Source organism: Pipistrellus kuhlii, unplaced genomic scaffold (assembly GCF_014108245.1).
Source record: "Pipistrellus kuhlii isolate mPipKuh1 unplaced genomic scaffold, mPipKuh1.p scaffold_m20_p_16, whole genome shotgun sequence".
NCBI lineage: Eukaryota > Metazoa > Chordata > Mammalia > Chiroptera > Vespertilionidae > Pipistrellus > Pipistrellus kuhlii.
The window spans coordinates 35,395,838-35,410,735 of record NW_023425471.1 but is presented as its reverse complement, the minus strand read 5'-3'; the positions used below and the strand labels follow the sequence as shown (position 1 = coordinate 35,410,735).

Genomic DNA, 14,898 nt, shown 5'->3' with positions numbered 1-14,898 from the left:
GGGAGAGAGAGAGAGAGAGAGGGAAAAACAGAGAGAAACATTAATGTGAGAGAAACACATTGATTGGTTGCTTTCTATTGGAGCCCGGACCAGGGCCCAGGCAGGGGAGGAGCCTGCAACCAAGGTACATGCCCTTGACTGGAATCAGACCGGGACCCTTCGGTCTACAGGCCGGACCCTTCTAGCCACTGAGCCAAACCAGCCAGGGCCTATTAGTTAAAATTTGAAAGTGGAAGTGAACTCAGGTGGACAGAGTTCAACATAATCTGAAAGGGAGGCAGGTGGGAAAAAGCTCTGATCCAAATAAATCTTTCAGGTTAACAAGAAAATATGAAGCAGAGCTTATCTTCGAGGATGACAGGGAGTTTGCATCTACAGGCAGGATGGGTCCCAGGGTCCTCAAGTCCTGCAGTGAAATTATATCACCAAGCAAGAAGACGTTCTTTGGGAAGCAGCCCCATCAATGTTTTCTGCCTCCAAAATTATCCTTCAGAAAACATCAACAGCAGTTTATACTCTTTAGCAGAAGATTCCAAAAAAAGCTGCCTTTCAAGATACTGCTAACGCTATCCCTTCTTCGCAACTGATCACCCTTTCTGTATGTAGGTCTTTTCTATTCTCAACCAACATAACAGGTATTTGCACTTTCCCCACCACATCCAACAATTTGCCATGGATAACTTTAATCACCTAAAAACTTTTGATTGATACACAAGAGTATAACATTAATATCTATGGAGTACGTCTGAGGAAAGATGGGATATTCATCTTGCCCAGCCGTGTCTACAAGATGAACATGATATTCTTGTCCATTTACTATGATCAATTTTGTAAAAGTGTTTTTTATGGCTGGATGGTAGGAGTCAACAAATTGGCCTTCAAAAAACTGAACTGTCGTTGAGGATTTCCCCACAGACCAGTAAGCCCAGAATGGAGATCTTGGACTTCGGCATGTTTGCAGCCTCCTCAGCCCCAGGCCAACCACATCCATTGCAGCAGACTTTCTTGTGACAGGCTTCTTTCACTTAGCATAGTGCTTTCAAGATTCATCCACATGGTAAAATGAGTCAGTTCTTTACTTAATATGGCTGAATAATATCCATTGTATGGATCTAACACATTTCATTTATCCATTCATAATTTGATGAAAATTTGGGTTATTTTAATCTTTTGACTATTAAGAATAATGGTGGCATGAATATTTGCATAAAAGTTTTTGTGAGGGCATGTTTTCTGTTCTCTTGGTTATGTAAGATTGAAATTGCCAAAAAAAAAAAAAAAAAAAAAAAAGTGAAATTGCTGAGTCATATGGAAACTCTGTTTAACTTCTTAAAAAACTGTCAAACTGTTTTTCAAAGCAGCTGCACCATTTTACATTCTTACCAGCTCTGTATGAGAGTTCCAATTTCTCTACTTCCTTGCCAACATTTGTTATTTTCCATTTTCTCAATTATAGCCATCATAGTGAGTATAAAGTGATATCTCCTTGTGGGTTTGACTTGTATTTCCTTAATGGCTAATGATACTGAGCATCTTTTCATGATTTTATTGCCCATTTCCATGTCTTCTTTTGAGAAATGTTTATTAAAACCCCCCCCCTTTTTTTTTTTTACATTGGATTGTTTGTCTTTTCATTGTTGAGTTCTAAGAGCTCTTTATAAATTCTAAATACTAATCCTTACCAGATATATGATTTGCAAATTTTTTTCTTTTTAAAAAATATATTTTATTGATTTTTACAGAGAGGAAGGGAGAGGGATAGAGAGTTAGAAACATCTATGGGAGAGAAACATCGATCAGCTGCCTCCTGCATACCCCCTACTGAAGATGTGCCCTCAACCAAGGTACATGCCCTTGACTGGAATCGAACCTGAGACCTTCAGTCCACTCTGTCCACTGAGCCAAACCGGTTTTGGTTGCAAATCTTTTCTGTTGGTTATCTTTTCACTTTTTGATGGTGTTCTTTAAAGCACAAAAGTATTTAATTTTAATGAAGTTTAATTTTTTTTTAATTTTGGTTGTTTGTCCTTTTGTTATACATAAGAAACCAAAGTCAGAAATGTTTACAGCTATGTTTATTCTTATGAGTTTTATACATTTAGTTTTTCCACTTAGATGTTTGATCCATTTTGAGTTAATTTTTATATATGATGTGAGGTATAGATACACATTCTTCTTCATGTGTATACCCAGTTGACTCAGTACAACTTGTTGAAAATACTATATCCCATTAAATAGCTTCCTTATCCAAAATCAATTAACGATAAGTGATTGATGTATTTCTGGTTTATTTTTATGATAGTACCACAAAGTCTTGGTTACTATAGCTTTCTACTAAATTTTGAACTCAGAAAACTGACAAAATCCAACTCTAGCCACTTTTATTCAACATTATTACTAGTAGTTCTAACTTTTGCTATCCAGCATGATAAGTAAATACATACAGATGGCAAAAGATTAGGTAAAGCTGTCATTATTTGCTGAAGACATCATTGTCTATATGGAAAAAACAATTGAATCCAAAACTATAACATTTATGAAAGGAAACAGAGCAGAAAATTTTGGGGAACTTGAGATAGTCACAAATTTCTTAGATAGCATATCTAATATATAGTACAGTCCATAAAATAAAATTTAGCAAATTGGAATTCATCAAAACTAAAAACCTCTGCTTTTCAAAAGACAGTTAAGAGAATGAGAAAACAAGTCATAAGTTAGAAGAAAATATTTTCAAAGCATATATCTGATAAAAGATTTGCATTCATAATACAATAATGAAAAAACCATCAATCCAATTAAAAATAAATATTTAAGCAGACACTTCCAAAATATATTTAAATTGGTAATAAATATGTGAAAAGATGCTCAACACCATTAGTCATTAGGGAAATATAAGTTAAAACCATGAGATACCATAGTAGCTAAAATTTTAAAAGAATGGCCTTAACAAGTATTGCCAAGAATATAGAACAACTGAAACTTTATAAATTGCTTTTGGGAATATGATCTGATATAACTTCTTTGGAAAACAGTTTGGCAAGTTTTTTTTTTTTTTTATATCTACAAAATATTTTTATTCATAACATTTTTTAACAGCTCTATTGAGGCATTGTTGACAGAAAATAAATTGTATATATCTAGAAAGGGTCCATGGGGGGAAAGGAGGTCATATGTAATACTTTCAACAAGAAAGATTAAATAATATTCTATATATATAAAAGGCTAAGTGACCTACCATATGCCGGTCCAACCACCTGACCACACTGGCAATGAAAAATAAATATTGAGTTGCGTATGGGAGATACATATAAAGCTATCACTGGCACCAATCACAGGCATGTTTCAATTTTATGATACTATATTATATATACTATTTTGACATGTAATTTTTTGTATTAATGTAATTACCACTCAAATCTTTCTTCTAATTAATTTCCTTTCAATGTGCATGAATCCATGTACCAGGTCACTAGTAAATAAATAAAAGTATAATTTTATACTTATTATTTATTCACATACTTGTGAAACTACCCCAACAATTAAGATAATTAACATATACCTCAGCCCCAGCAGATCCCCTCATCCCTCTTTAATCCGTCCCTCTAACCCTGAGCCTCCCTTCCCTGATTCCCAGACATCCATTGATTCCTATCTGTCACTGCAGATTATTTTGTATTCTCAAGAATATTATAAAAATGGAACCATATTATATATACTATTTCCTGTCAGATTTGTTCATTCAGTTTAATTATTTGGAGATTAATTTTTGCCTTTTTGCATATTAATTATTTAACCATTACTTAGTGGTTCTATTATATGGATGCACCATAATTTTGGTAGTTTCTTAACTTAAATATACATCAACCTATAGCCCAGTAACTTCCACTCCTAGGTAGTCTCTCAAAAGAAACAAAAGCCTATGTATATACAGACTTATACTTTAGTACATAAACTGTGGTATATTCATACAATGGACTACTCAGCAATAAAAGTAAAACAACATAGATTAATCTCAAAATAAATATTCTGAATAAAATAAGCCAAATAAAATAGTACATACCATATGATTTTATTTACATACAACTGTATAAAATGGATACTAATCTACAGTGACAGAAAGTGGATGAGTCTTTGCTTGGGACAAAGCTAGGGTAGAAGAAAGGAGCTACATAGGAGTAAAAGGAACTTTTTGGTGTTGGTGTATATGTTCATTTTCTTGATTGAAGAAATAGTTGCATAAGGTTATATACATATGTATTTTTAAATATTATTTTATTTTAAAAATATATTTTATTGAATTTTTACAGAGAGAAAGGAAGAGGGATAGAGAGCTAGAAACATCTATGAGAGAGAAACATTGACCAGCTGCCTCCTGCACACCCCCTACTGGGGATGTGCCAGCAACCAAGGTACATGCCCTTGACCAGAATGGAACCTGAGACCTTTCAGTCCGAAGGCTGATGCTCTGTTCATGAGCCAAACCAGTTTGGGTTAAATATTATTTTATCTTAGTAAGAACACTTAACATGAGATCCACTCTCCCAACAGATTTTTAAGTGTATGATACACTATGATATATATGTATGATATTGTATAGCAGATCTCTAGAACCTATTGATATTTCATTTTTTTGCATAGGAGTCAAAATGGTTTACTCAAATTTGTTAAAATCAGAACTGAAATGACATTTATAAAATAATAAAGTGGTTCTTCCATTATAGTTCATTGTATCATTAATGTTCCATCCCCTGCTCCCAAATGATCAGGACATGTAAACTCAACAGAGCAGTTACCTGGACTCAAAATCATTTCAACTGGAATCACTATTTCAATGTTCTTATTAATCTTGCATAACTGAAATTTCATACCTCTTGATTAGCAACTTCCCTTTCCTACCTTCTTCCAGCCTCTGGCATCTACCATTCTATTCTTTGCTTCTTTGAATTTGACTATTTGGGATACAGATTTTATCAAATTGTACATTTAAATATAAGTAGTTTGTTATATGTCAATTATACCTCAATAAAATGTTCAGGGAATTACACATACATTGAAGAAGAATATAATAGTTAAATATTTATTGATTATTTACTATGTGCCAGGCACTGTAGTAAGCATCTTATATGCATTAATTAATCACATTTTCAAAGCAACCTATAATGGAGATATTATTCTTAATTCAATTTAATTTATGAGGAAACTAAGGCATAATAAAGTTACTTGGCCAAGGTCACGCAGTCTTATAAAAGGTGAGTAAACATATGCGTGCTTCCCCTCACAATAATAGCTGAACTGTATTCAGCACTTTCTGGGGCAGGCCCTGAGTTCATCATTTGGCATGTGTCATCTCATTCAATCCCCATATCAGCACCATGAATTTTAAAGATGAGGCACAGTAGAATTAAGCAACATGTTCCAAATTATGTAGTGAGTAGAGATTTGAGGATGAGCAGAGAGTTGAACAGAGTATCTTCACCCACCAGGTGAATTTTAGTGGAAACAGGATGAGAACTACTCTGTTGGGCCTGTGGTATGTGCTCATGGCTCTGATTTTCTTGATGCTAAACATAGACATTTGTTGCATGGATCCCTTACTGCCGTGGCTCACTTTCCCCACTAGATACTCAAACACCAATTACAGCTCGCATTGCAATGGACCCTGCCAAGCCACAATGTTGCAGATGAGTTAGTTCCTCCAGGTCCTTGACCTTAAATACTGAGTCTCTACCAGGCCTAGTTTCCTCTCCTTATAGACTTTGTGTTACTAATAACCACATAGCCTCTTAGCAGAGTAGATCCAAATTAAGATGACTAGTTCACAAACCTTCTCACTCAGATTAAAATATAGCATCCTTCACCTTCATGAATTTATGTTGGCTTTAGAAATTCCATGCAGAGTTGAGGGCTGTGAATGTGGAATAAGCCATACTCCCTGCTAAAATCTCGAGGGCCTGGCTTACAGGAAATGTCTTGTTTCTTTCAAGCACCCACTCAGATAATTTTGAAACATAAATGTAACACCTCCCCTTAATCTTATCTCTCCTTGGGGCTGCTTGTTCTTCTCTCTGGTAGTACAGAATTAATAGCAGGTGCCTCAAGTTTCCCTAAAACCACCAGAAGCAACCAATTCACCTCTTTTGCTAGGTCCAAAGAGCCAAGTTGAAGCTAAGAGCCAGGAGGGGCAGTACTTTGAATGTACCAGAAAGTAGACTGACTGCCATAATTTTATTTGTATGCTGGAAGCCTGCTCTAATGCTAAAGGTTTATAAAATGCAAATTACAGTAAGTAAAGGATTGCCTAGCTATATCCTTACATATTAAAATGCATACACAAAGCATGCAACTACATATACACATAGATAATCCTTAATTTATCATGTTAATATATATATCTACTAGTATATACAAACATGTCCATGAATACTGTATTGTTCATCTAGCCTTAGTACCATGGTCTGGACATAGTTACTACTCAAAATTTGTTAATATAATATTAACTCAAATTATATGTGTAAGTTCTAATATGGTAGCTACAACAATTTAATTACTTGATAGTCCTACATAATATTTAATCATTGATAAGGAAAAAAGCACTCCTCTAATAAGAGTTATATAATCATCATAGGGCCATACAATGGGGCTGTGCCTGCAGTGGAAAAGCTTTATTCTATAGATTTGTGACTAAACTCAGCCCTGTATATCTTTGACTTTGGATGCCAATGAAGTCAAAGCAGGGTTGGGGACTGTCCCACCCGCAGGCCATTATAAGGCCAATGAAGTCATTTGGCCTGGCCCTACAAAGGCATTAGTAGTGAGTTAATTAATTAAATGTTTGATCAAATGTAGCAGGCTAATTTTTAAGTTGATAATTGTGTAAGGCCCATGAGTAATGTTATAAATATCCAAATGATCCTAGGCAGAAAAAGGCTCCCCACCCCTGGTGTGAAGCAACAACATGGTTAGGGATTAAAGGATGAACATTTTCAAGCAAATCAGGGTTAGTTCATAGTGTTTAGAGCACATGTGTCAAACACAAGGCCCGCGGGCCAAATCCGTCCCGCCAGGCCTTGCAATGTGGCCCGCAACGCGTTGTCATCACTGCACTCCGCTGCGTTTCCATCACAATGACAGTTTATGACTGTTCAGTAAACCATTCGGCCCTCGATTTAGGCTGGATTTTAGATTTTGGCCTCTTCTCTGATTGAGTTCGACACCCCTAGTTTAGAGGCAGGTCTGCCTTTGTATAATAACACCTGTGAGATAAAGCTGCCAGTACTGAGGTGGTGACAGCTCACCTTAGCCTTTATGTTTTGAAGGCAGCAGGAGGCCCATGTTACTGAGCTATTTGGAAAAAAAGAAAACCACACAAATAAAATAAAATTAAATACCAGCACTAGTAACTAAAAGTCTTTCCCAAAATATTTCTTAAAAATTCATTCACAGCCTTGGCCCCATGGCTCAGTTAGTTGAGAAGTCATTCAATACACCAAAAAAGTTTCAGGCTCCATTCCTGGTCAGGCACATACTTGGGTTGTGGGTTCAATCTCCGGTCAGGGTGAGTACAGAAAGCATCCAATCTGTGTTTCTCTTTCATATCAATGTTTCTCTTCTCTCTCTTTCCCTTCCTCTCTCTCTAAATTCAATAAGAAAACATTCTCTTTCCCCCTTCCTTTCTCTCTAAAATCAATAAAAACCTAAGGCTTAAAAGAAAAAAAATGGGAAACAATCCATGTGCAAATCTCAAAGGCCTTCTGAATAAATCTGTTACCAATGTAGATGAATTTTTAGCTTCATCTAATAATGTTGGAATGGAAGACTTAAAACTAAGGCATGATCTATATATTCTCTGCTACTGTATTAGGTAAAATATAATGTAATTGGTTTCTGTGTTGACCTAATTAATTAGTATAAACTTTCAAGAGTTGTTCTGGTGCATAGTGTATACTTGGCTTAATATGGTGGTTGTAGTTATTTCCACATAGCATCAGATATCAGGCCTGGGTCATAAAGAAATTCCTCTATTATATTATTGTATGGGAAAATCAAACCCTAAATCTCCTGTTTTTGCCAGGAAAGGAGGGACAAGATTGGAGTTCATATGAAAATATCAACTTTTTGGAATAGTAAGTAGGTATATGTTTGTCACTGTCTATATAGCAGGGAAGGTAGCTTAAATAACTGACTTGTGTCCAAGAAATAAAGAGGTAATAATAAATAAATAAAAATTAATGTGGGATGGATGAAACTTGGAAATATTATTCTGAGTAATAGCCAGTGACAAAACACCATACATTGTATGATTTCATTTAAGTGAAATGTCCAGAATAGGGAAATCTACAGACATAAAGTGGATTAGTGGTTGCCCAGGGCTGGGGGAGGGGTGATCTCTAAGGAAGGGGTTTATTTTTTGGTGTGAGGAAATATTCTAAAATTGATTGCAGTGATGGTTGTACAACTCTCTGAATATCCAAGAAACTGATGAATTGTACACATTAAAAGGTGAATTGTATCATATGTGAATTATATCTCAATAAAGCCATTAGAATTTATAAGGGAGAATATATAAAACAAAAATAAACCTATTTCTAAGACTTGTCTAAGTATTTTAAAAAATATATAGTTATATTGATTTCAGAAAGGAAAGGAGGAGAGAGAAATAGAAACATTAATGATGAGAGAGAATCATTGATCAGCTGCCTCTTGCATACCCTCAATGGGGGATTGAGCCCACAACCCAGTCATGTGCCCTGACTGGGAATTGAACCATGACCTCCTGGTTCATAGCTCGACACTCAAACACTGAGTCACCAGCCTAACTATTGATGACCAGATATGAAAACCTGTTTTTGTTTTTTGCAGATGTCAAACACATGTTCCTTAATTGTCATGCAATTAATTATATTTTGTAAAGGTCAGAAAACAAACATAAACCACAAATACAAGAGACAATAGATCTGAATTGCATAATTATAGTTCACTTTTGAACTATACTCATCTTCAAAAAGACTGCTTATACTGATTATAAAATACTCTCAACTTCATAAAATAATAGCATCCCTACAAACACCCATGTGTGTTTCTTTGATCCACATACTTTAACAAGCAAATTAAAAATGTTTCTCTCACTGTTTATTATTGCACCTATTTCTTAGTAATGTATAGATTGGACAATTACCATTTATAATCTGTCAAATCACTCTTGAAAATCACTTTGGGGCTTTGGTTAATGTAGAACAAGGAAGGCTGTTCTTTGTTAGAAGCATATTGTCCAGATACAATGGAAAGGTTTGGTTGTCAGCATACTGTATAAAACCATAGGAGGCGTTAACATGACCGTTCTTGGTCTCTATCAGTCTCAACACTTTCACCCAAAGGATAAATGGGCATTTACTGTCTCTAATTTTTGTAGGGTTGTGTTTTAGCTGCTTGACTGCCTGCTTCCCAAACCCTGTAATCATCACAACTGAACACATTAACTTTTACCTGCAGGTAAGTAACCATTATTGTGTTTCCTTGTTGTTCACTTTCCCCCACTGGGACCAGTCCTGATCCTAATCAGTAAGGATTTAAGGAGTAGTATTTCGGTATTTCAGTGGCTTAGTCAGCATCATGTGGATCTATTGCTTTTGGTTCTACTCTGATCTCACAGACCAGTTGAAATAACTGTGTCTTGAGTATCATTTTTCTTTGCCCATGTCTGCCTTTCTTCATGGATTTCATCTGATAGGCCAATTCCTTTAGGCCTGGTGTCCTGCCTTGTTTAGCACTGTCTTGCCAGATCACATACAGGATTGCTAATTGGTTTCTTAATCCCAATCCCCAAGAGTAGATTCCCATTATGTACTGCATGCTTCAACCTCTGCCTATTGTTTGCCAGAAGTCTGTCTAGATTCTATTCTCCACTGCTGCACTTCAGAAGTTAGCTGTCTGCCTGCCCATTGCCTACTGTTACTCAATTCCTTCTGTTTTACCTGCCTATCCGGATTTGTCCTGTTGGTGACTACAGAAAAATCTTAGCTTCCTTGTCCTGCCCTAATTAGTGTCCTGCTCTAATTAGGTCTGACTGCCTGCCAATGACAAGCACCTGTTGAGATAATATCTCCCAGTTTACCGCTCAGTTTTAATTTCCTTGGGCCAACATTTTAGTAATTCTTTTTCTTTTAGTAATTCTCTTCATCCCTGCTTTGTTCCCTAGATATAACTCTGTGTGTGTGTGTGTGTGTGTGTGTGTGTGTGTGTGTGTGTGTGTGTTTGTGTGTGTGTGTTTACAAACCTCTTGGATTTATTTCTTTAGCCTCATTTCCTTTGGGGTCACTCCAGTTAAAATGCTGATGACCTGTTCAGTAGGACTTCATATAGTTTTAGCTCCAGTTCAGCAGTGGGGCCTCAAAGGATGAGAAAGAAGCTCAGTGGACATGAGCCAGGCAATCGTTTCTGCTCCATGCTAATTTCAAACAGGTCAGCTTGATTTTGTATCTGCTGTGTATATTGGGGTTCTATGAAGAGTTTTATTTAGAAAAAATTAACCTGTACTAAGAAAGACTAAGCTTGACAATCTTCTGCAGAGACAATTATTCTGCCAGACCAGCTCCTTAAAATAACTTCTCTATTTTATAACATTCCTGCTAAAGATCCTTATCAGTGACTACTGCTGAATCTTACATTCAAATTTGATCACATAGCAGGAAAATTCTATGGGGATAACCATGCTTCCTACTATTATTCAACATCTATGTTCTCACCATTCCAGTTAAGCCCTGGGGCCTCTCAACGTTATCCTTTGGCATTGTCTCCAGGCCATTCCATGCGTTGTCTTTTCCTTGCTTCCTTTATTTGCTTTTCCCATTCAAATCTGATTTCTGCTTATAGCTCATGAACTCAAGTTTTACATCCTCCTTGAAAACTTCCTTACCCCTTCCCCATATTATGTCCAATTTAGAGTCAGTACCTCCGAGTTAGTCAACTAATTCCCTCTTACTGTCCCCCACATTTGTTTTCTTATTTGTTTTCTAGACTAGATTTGGTATCTATGAATGGCAGAGATTTTACATTTTACAGTCTGACCCACTGTAAGTGTTTATGTACCAGGAATAGCACATTAGCGATTGGTAAATAGAAGAATGACATCAAAATAAGTTCAGCTGGTTGGTTCATGGATAAATTTTCTTAGCATTTTTAATTTTGCAGTGATCAGGAGCAAGCTTTCTCACAGTTAAGAAGTCTTAGCAATATATGAAGACTTTTAGAAAAAGAGAAGAATTCTGCATAAGGACTCTGCCCCTTTAGTGTGACTGGTTTAATGGCTTCAACAACTGAAATTTCCACAACATTAGACTATGTGATGAAGCTGTGAGTATTGATAATGAAGCTGTGAAGACTTTTCACTATGCATTTTTTAAAAGTTGGGCCCTCCTCAGTTAGATTGTAATTTCTGATGAAAATGACATCTATTCAAAGTGACTACCTTTGAGGACCCACATTGGGAAAGAGGAAGCAAGAAGATTACTGAGCATTGATGACTGTGATGGTAGATACAAAAGCCAGTGGAGATGTAATCTCGTGAGTGTGTTCATTAGAATAGTTATTGGTTCCATTAGTGCTCTGATTAGTTGCATTGGATTTAAATGATGTTTCCTGACCATACTTCCCCCAGAAGTCCTGTTATTTTTAGTGTGCAATCTTGCTGAACAAGAGATTTTTTTAGGAAGACACATGTAACAATATCGTAGAATGTCTGGTACTTTTTTATCTGCTGGATATCTAGTGTGGTGCTGGCTATATAGCACATACTTAATAAATACTTGTTAATTTTAGGCAACCTTTTATTCATAAATATTTTTCCATGACATTGAAGGTGGTTACTTCTCATATTTGTTTAATCCCCATTTCCTTCAATTTCTCTATTAATGGCCCAGGTTGTTTAGATGAGAACACGCAGCAGAAGGGAGACACAGAAAGCCAGGAGAAGGATCATTAGAAACCTCTGGGTCGATGGTCTAAGATCAATTTGAAAATAACTACAGCCTAACAGCCTTTTATCCTTCTTTTCTCCCAGGGCTGGCTTTTTAGTATTCACTGGGTGCTAGCCTCATGAGAGGCCAGACGGAGAGACCAAAAGATCAGTGGCTCTAACATACATGTTTGGTATCCCAACTGACAGTGGTAACCTCCTTCTTTCTTCAGCACCTGAGAAAAGTTGTCTCTCCATCCATGAGCTTACTTGTGTCTCAGAAAAGTAAAAATCAAGAAACGCAGCTGCAGTCAGAGCAGCTTCGGGAGTGCACTTGGTGTGGTGCCTGGTTCTAATCAGTGGACACAGTGTTCTTGCAGGAGAGCAGTGGCTCCTTTGTGTATCAACTTCCAAGAGAGGCCAATGACCCTGATGCCTGAAGGAAGGGTGTTCCTTTGTAATTAATTAGAGCAAAATGCTGAATAACAAACATCAAGAATTCAGATGGGGCTGAGATAACCACCATAAAGTCAAGTGTAAGCCATATCAGGGTCAGTCTTTCACTTTCCCAATGAAGATTATGTATGTTTTACATGTACCTTTAACTTGATTTTAAATGTTGCTTTGCCTGGCCTGAGTGAGGGTGGTGAAGCCCAATCTTAGATGCAAAATAATGGCAATCCATTTTTATATCTATTTTCATCCTTCAAACAGAAGTCTTTGTACTACAATGCTTTCGTCGCTTTTAAAACCACACCAATGGGAGCTACAGACCTTCATGATCTGGGAGCTGCTTATGTGCTTTGCTTCTCTTGCTAACAGCAATCCCCCACGCCCCAATTTCTTAACCACAGGGTCTCTTCACATGCTATTGCTATTTTGTTTGCCTAAAATGTTCTTCATTCACCTTCTTTGCTTCGTAATAAATCAATATATTTTTGCTTAATACCACTCCCAATAGCCGGACAGTTCTGTAAGAGCAAACTACATCTGTCTTGTTCACCAGCATACCCACAAAACCTCGCACAGTACCTAACACTCAGTAGGCTGTCAAGAAGTACTTACTGACTTTACACTTTGAAGACTCAGCTCAAACATCATTCTCTTTGGGAAGGTGTTCTGGAGCCTCTGACATTCTAGTGTAGGGGTGTCGAACTCAATCAGAGAAGGGGCCAAAATCTAAAATCCAGCCTAAATCGTGGGCCAAATGGTTTACTGAACAGTCATAAACTGTCATTGTGATGGAAACGCAGCGGAGTGCAGTGATGACAGCGCGGTGCGGGCCACATTGCAAGGCCTGGCGGGACGGATTTGGCCCGCGGGCCTTGTGTTTGACACATGTGTTCTAGTGGGTACTTCCCTCTTGTGCTCCTGGGCTCCCAGTTCATATCTGTTGTGCTGAAGTGTGGCTCTGTAAATGTCTGCCTCTCCCAGTAGGCGGTAAGGTTCAAAGGGGCAAAAACAATGTGGGCTTCATCTGTATAACCCACCGCACTTTTTATATCACCTGGTGTACTCTAAGGAGTTCAGTAAAGGTCTTACTGAGTAGATTACTGAGCATCTGTTTTTGTTTTATTAGTCTCACCTGAGGACATTTTTTCCATTGATTTTTAGAGAGAAAGGAAGAGAGGGGAGAGACAGAGAGAAACATCAATGTGAGAGAGACACATCAATTGCTTGCTTCACACACACACCCCAACCAGGGCCAGGGATCGAGCCTGCAACTGAGGTATGTGCCCATGACCAAAATCGAACCTGAAACCTTTCAGTCCAAGGGCTGATGTTCTATCCACTGAGCCAAACCGGCCTGGGGGGGGGGCAACATTTGAGCTTGAAAACCTCCCAGCAACAGCCAATATCTGTATTTCTCAAACAGGAATTACGTGAAAGCATTGGACAAACAGGTCACATCTTTTTGCAGCATTCATTTTTATGCAACTTTTCAGTGGGGAGACATTTAAGAAATTTAAATCATGTGTGTGCATGCACGCACATGTGTAGTACGTCAAATTCTAAATATACATCAAAATTTAAGTCAAAGAGGAACGTCAACAAACCAAATTTAACATAGGGCTTCCTGTCCACCCTCTTTGGGAGCTTGCATTCCCTCTTCTATGCTGTCCCTGCGTAGTTTACCATCAGCATGATTAAGAAGATAGCTAATGGCAGCATAGGGATTAAAACTGTTGATAACTAACTTTCTTTTCACTCTACTATCCAAGTTAATTGCTTCATCAGCCTATAGCATAGTCCAATTTATTCTAATGCACTCAATAAATATTTTCATAAAAAATAGATTCAGCAGAATTGAATTTAGGTGGAAGGGGAGAAGGGCAAAAGGAGTCATATCCTGGAGAGATCAGAGTGACAGGCATAAGGACATGCTTAGACTTGGTATCTGAACTTAACATTTCATGTAGCTTCCTTAGCATAATGTGCTTTCATTCTATGACTGTGGTTCATTCAAACTCTGCTCTGCCCCTTGAATGTTCTTAGTTCGAACATTATTTTTATTAAAGGGCTCTGTTAAAAAGGGATGGAAAAATATTGCGTGGGCCTCTTCCTGACAACTCAAGGTTTAATGACTAACAATACTGGCAGTGCCCTGCTGCTGCTGCACAAAAACACCCAGCATTTGTCTAGAGAGGTTTACATTTTAAACAAAGTTTGGAAACACGTGACCATTTTCACTCACCACAACAACCCTACATTAAAATAGTTCAGGAAGCCAGGAATAGCACCCAATCCAATTGTTCGCTCTCTATAGGTGCTGTGGTTCAAAAGCCTTACATCCACTTGGGGGTTAAGTGGCAGGTGCCTGCAGCTTCTACAATCCAGCAGCATGGGAATAAAGAAAGAGGATTGTTTTGGCGCCATGCAGTCATGGCAATAGAAAGTACCTGCTCTTTCCACTTTGACCCTCTAGTATAGGCAATTCATCAGGGCTC

At 37.4% G+C, this 14,898-nt stretch overlaps 1 pseudogene; it reads right to left on the bottom strand.

Moving 5' to 3' along the window:
* Positions 1-214: 214 nt before the first annotated feature.
* On the bottom strand, positions 215-991 carry LOC118720262 (annotated as a pseudogene).
* Positions 992-14,898: the final 13,907 nt, after the last annotated feature.